We start from the raw sequence: 6,000 nt of genomic DNA on the forward strand, positions 1-6,000 counted from the left end.
TACATATTATATATATTATATACTATATTACTATATCTACCATTTTTTATTCCTACTTTTGCTACTACTACGACTACCATGTGGAACCTCACAGTGCCTTTTGTGTACTACAAAACAAAAACTACTATTTTTTATGCTTATTACAACTTTCATTGCACAGACCTTCACATTACTTTTCAGTCTCCTACTATTATGCAGCAGCAGAACCTCAAAATATTTTTACTACTACAAATATTGTATAAATAATATTTCTACTTTTCTACTATGTGGCACTTCATTCTACTTTTGATCTTCAACGTGAATCCTCGCACATACTTTTGTGGCAGCCCCTTGAACGCCTCGTTTGAACTTAAAAGACCTCCAAAAAGGAGAAGGGAAAAAAAAGTGTTGTTGATGATCAGTTGGAATGCTGCGTGTCTGAGAAAAGTCATGTTTCCATGGCAACCGCCTTCCGTCCCAATAACACAAACACGGCGGCCATGTTTTCCTAAGCGATAGGCTCCCGAACGAGGGTCCCCAGGCGACCCTCTCCACTGTACGGTTTTTTTTTTTTGTTTTTTGTTTTTCTCTCCACTGTACTGTGGGAACGGCGACAGTGGTGTGATGACGTCACAGGAGCAGCTGAACGCTCAAGTCGCTGATCTCAACTCGCCTCCGATATTTTTGGCCGCGAGTTTTAAGCAGGGGAATCGCTTGAAAGGCAATATGGGGAAAAATACTGTAGCGTATTTAAAAGACACACGTCAGACCTCCATTAAATTCTCGCCTTTATTCTTACAAAACCGCTCCGTTGGCCGTAACCGACCACAACTCCGAGCAACTCGCTCTCTCTCTCTCTCTCTCTCTCTCTCTCTGTCGCACACCTCCAGTCCAGTGAGTCGCGTGATGCATTCATAAAAATCGGAAACAACACAACTCAACGAAAAACAAACGTCTCCTCAAGTACAGATAACCGATTCGTTACAATACCATTGTTGTCTGTTTTCCCATCATCGCATTCCATTTTGCGGCTCGTCGTCCGCCCACACAACACCTCGTCTCAGTTTCACACTGCCGTCATTGTTCGCACTTTTTGGCACGCTACTTGCCATTCGTACTTAGCACGGCTTGACAGGCGTGGAACTGATCGCCACGCATACGCTCACAGGCTGCTGCATTAGTTTTTGGTAAATTAGGGTACACTAGTTCAACGATTCATTCCGCTCCATGAAAAACGTGAGTTATATTAGGTACACTTGCTACTTTTATGCAAAAAATTAAGTTCTACCACTTCAATGTATGACTTCTACTAAGACTATTGTGTAAAGCTTTGCACTTGCTACTTCTATCAAACGGTTCAGAATTTCATCCAACTTTTTATATGACTCCTACTGTGCAGATGACGGTGACTACAACTACTATATGGGAATTTCCTCCCTGCTACTGTTTGTATTCTCCACTCCTGCAGCTCTCCTGCAGCTACGTATATACGAGCTGCTTCTCCTCACAAGGGTCGCGGGCGTGCGAGAGCCTACGGTGGTGGGCGGTCAAGGCCTTCTCTGCTGGCCTAACTTAATCAAGAAGACCTACGTGTGAAATGCACGGACTGCCACCGAGAGCCAATGCCTAGCCAACTCCAGGCAGTAGGTGTTTCGTTCTGTTCTGTCATATGACTATACAGAATGGACGGTTAGAGCTCTTTCATTTGCTCACTGAATCTTTATTGTAACATCAACTGCACGGCTCTCATACACTCCACTTCCGCCTTGCTGGCGCAGTGTGCGTCTACTAAAACAGTCCCCCTGGGAACACCCAACCACCAACTAACAATCCCATTGTTACAGTAGGAAATGTCCACCCTGATCTGGTTGCCAGCCAATCACAGGCCACACAAAGACAAACAAACACTCCCTCACAAATCACACCTCGGGACAACATAGAGTGTTCAATTATGGTGCATAATTATGCTGCATGTTTTAGGAATGTGGGAGGAAACCGGAGTACCCTGAGAAAAGCCACGGAGGCACGGGGAGAACATGCAAACCAGCTACTTAGCGCAAATGCAAACAATATGCTGAAAGTCAAATGAATTTAGTAGTCGTCGTATCGAATCGATTATCTCGAGCAGGTGTACCTAATCAAGTGTCTCTTGCCCTCATACACCCATTTGGTAAAAACAGGAAAAATGGTGACTAAAGTGTGGAAAAAGGGCGTTGTGGATATGTTTAGCAGCTGCTTCCCGCCGTGCGTTGCTCTGGAAGCCATTTCACGATTGGCACACGCTCACGTCGCAACACGCAGGAAGGAAGGAAGGAAGGAAGGAAGGTCAGCACCCAGGCCAGGCTGATGAAAGTGTCGGCCAACTTCTTCTGCGGGGTGATCTTCACATGAGCTCATCTGTGCTGATTTTGGCACGTTGAAAAAAGGCACGACCAAGAACAGAACCTCATTTCTTTGTGTCTGCCTCCCACGTTCCAAATTCACAGCTCATGTTCAACTTCAACCCCCCCCCCCTCATGATTTTTGGCTCAATTTCCTCAAGGAAAATCTGTGTTTTTTTTTTTTTTTTTTGGGCAGCCGCTACAAAGGAGCGACCCAGAACAGATGCTCAAACTTTTGGGTCTGCCTTCCAGGTCCCCAACTCGAAGCACATGACTGTTAAGAGGCCTTTGTCACGTATCACGCTTAAAATAAACATTTTTTCCAATGAAGTTTGGTCTTTTGTCACGATGTAATAATGTGTGGATTATTCTTTTTTTTTATTTATTCCTTTTTCTCATTCATTTATTTTTCCTATCCAGCATCGTGTTTTTTTTCAAATCTTTTTAAAGTATCTTACTTTTTTATTTTATATAAATAATTTGGGTTGTTCCTTTTTGTGTCATTTAATTTTCACTTATTTGTTTTTTCTATTATCCCTTCTTGTTTTCTGATATTCTAACATCGTCTTCATTTTTATCTTTCTCTCCTTTTTTGTTTACACTTTAGACAAGTTTATCATGTGCACTTGAGAATGATAGATTTTAACTTGAACTCTGTGCTTAATTCTCCAGCTAGCGGAATTTTTGTAAGTCAGTCGCACTTACGTACATTACGTCGACGACTGTAAGTTGTGAAGTCGGCATCTGCTTGGTGTGTTCATAGAAAAACAATAAACAATTCAAATCATTTCCTTCCTGCATGCCCGCGGCTCCTTTTTTTTATTACATCAGTGGACTGATGTGGAAAATAAGTCGTGCTCACTACTGTAAAAAAAAAAAAAAAAAGTACTTTTAATTGAATCCAGAGTTTTTTTTTAATGGGTGGGATAGACTTTATAATGATAATGGCTTCCAGGAAAATGCTTTGTGAAATACAATCAGGATACATGCTAGCTAGCTCGCTCGCTAACTAGCTAGCATGTTGGGCTAATGCTAAGGCTAAAGCAGTAAAACTTCAAAGTTTTGGTGCCAAAATCGGTTTGCTTTTTAGGCAACAGGAGCAGCCTTACTAATTGTTGTCAAGAAAGAAGAGCCGAAAGCTCAAGTAGATTTGTTTGTTGATGTTTTGTTTTTTTTCCAATGGTTAAGATATTGTAACAACGTCATCACCACTTGTGTCCTTGTTTTTTGGGGGGTTAACTTTTTATCCACTCTTGCGTAGCAGTGAAGTCAGGTTTTGCGACGGCAAACGTTTGATTTGAGAACAGATTATTTTTGTATGCCCATTACTTTCTGAGGGGAAAATGTAAGAAAAAAAATATTTATTTATTTTATTTATTTATTTTAAAATGATTTATTTATTTTATTATTATTTTTTTTTCTTCAGTCCAACGCAGTAGTCACACGCAACGTGATCTCGGTGACATCATCATCTCACGTGAAACGATCCCATACTCTCCTCCTTGGTTTCCTGTTGTTGAGAAACTCCCTGGCGCCATGGCAACCACATTCACAAACAAGCGACAGGTTGTCATCTTTCTTTGTTTCAGACTGACTGCAACAGAGTTTGTGCCAGCATAATCCAGCATGAAGAGTGCAAAACGTTAAACATTTTGGAGAATATTTGGAATTTTTTAAAAAATTTTTTATTTATTCATTTTTTTAAATAGGAATGTTCTCCCCGGATCAGATTTTCAGAATGGACTTCTTCAAGTCACACGCATTTATCCCGACCCCTAAACCCAAACCTTTTACTCGCAAAACCTTAGAACCCTTAACCCCCAAAACCCAAGCCCCTAAATCCAATGCATACCAGTCAAACCTAATCCCAAACCGTAATCTTGAATTAACCCCAAATCTAACTTCAACCCAAGTTTTACCCAGAACCCTCACCCCCCACCCTAACACCAACCCTCAAACCGAAACTCCTAACCTTCACCTTAATCAACATCAAAACCCTTAACCCCAAATTCCTAATCACAATGCCTAACCAGAACTCAAACCATGCAATAGCAACCCTAACCCAACACAAAATTTGACCTCAACCTTTAACCCCATCACAAAACCTGACTGTTAACCTTTGACCTCAAAGACTAACTACCGACCTTAAACTCCAACGTTGACCTTACCACCTCACCCAAGTCCAACCAAGGTTTATTCATTTCATTTTTTTCAAGTTCGGAGGGCCGGATTAAAACATTTGACATGTGGCCCCCGGGCCGTAGTTTGCCCACCCCTGCCCTGAGCATTACCTGAACTCTAACGTTGAACCTCAAACCGAACCTTAACTGCAATCGTAAACCCAAGGCGATAACCTCAAGCCTTAAATCCTTGGATAGTTTTTCTAGTTTTTGTGTTTCTACGTGTGTAAATTCTGCCTGCTGACTGCCTGCTGCACAGCACCAAAACATTGACCAAAACTGTTTGGTTGCCACGGTAACATCATTAGCCACCAAAAAAGGCGTGTCTGTTTTTATGACTGGCCCACAAACACAACATGACCTCAAATATTTACACATATGTGCATACATACACATTATGACTTGATATTTCAGACTTTTTTTTTTTTTTCCAACAGGCTGGACCCGTTTCCAGGCGGGTTTCGTGCGGCTGCTGCAGCCGATGATGATGATGATGATGATGATGATGTCACCATTAGGCTGTGAAATAGTCCCAGTCAGGTCAAGTACTATCAAGGAGGTTGTAGATGATTCCATATCAGCACAGACTTTGCTCTTTCGTCATAAAGCAAGCCCTTTGTTATTGTCACCATGGAAACCAGATTGCTTACAGTGCAATTTATTAGATACGCCTACGACACAATAATGTGTTGAATGTTATTTTCTTACCCGACGTGATGGAAGACACTAAATATTGTCTTTAATTGGGACAATGTCAAATCTACATATGTGTACTGACAAAAAAATCAATAAATAAATAAATTAATTAAATAATTAAATAAATCCTAACCAGCTAAAAGCTCTGGTAGATTGACTGATAAATCTGAAATTAATCATTAATACATTTATTAATAAAATTAATAAAAAAATAAATCACCATAGGCGACAGCATAAGGGAGCATCGATTTCGGTAGTTACAACCAACCCTTCAAGGAATGAGTGTTTTAACAAAAATAGTGCAGCAACACATGTAGACAGATGAGATAACGATACACACGTGTTTATTCTTTATCCTCTGTGAAAAATTAAACATGCTGAGTCGTTTAGTTTTGAAACTCTTCTTTGTGTAATTTGTATGAATGTATTATACTGCCCCCTAGTGGTCAAGGTCAACAAACCAGAAGACAGAAGACATCATCAAGATGCCCAAACTGTTGAATTCTTTATATTTGATTTCATTATGTTATTACTGAGTATTTTTTTAATGAAATACAATACTCGAAAGTGCTATTTTAAAAACACATTTTTGTTCTTGTTTTGAGGGCTCTGAGAAATTCATTCCTGGGTGGAAAGACGATTTGAGATACAAATGTTTTGTGTTCATGGAAGGAATTGAAGTCATAAGTCAAGGCAGCACAATAAAGAGGAGTGTATCGCTTTAACAGGATGACCGAAACTCCCCCAAAAAAAAAAAAAAAAAA

The sequence above is a fragment of the Idiotropiscis lumnitzeri genome, chromosome 1, assembly GCF_059441095.1.
Source record: "Idiotropiscis lumnitzeri isolate Australia: NSW breed Sydney's pygmy pipehorse chromosome 1, RoL_Ilum_1.0, whole genome shotgun sequence".
Lineage (NCBI taxonomy): Eukaryota > Metazoa > Chordata > Actinopteri > Syngnathiformes > Syngnathidae > Idiotropiscis > Idiotropiscis lumnitzeri.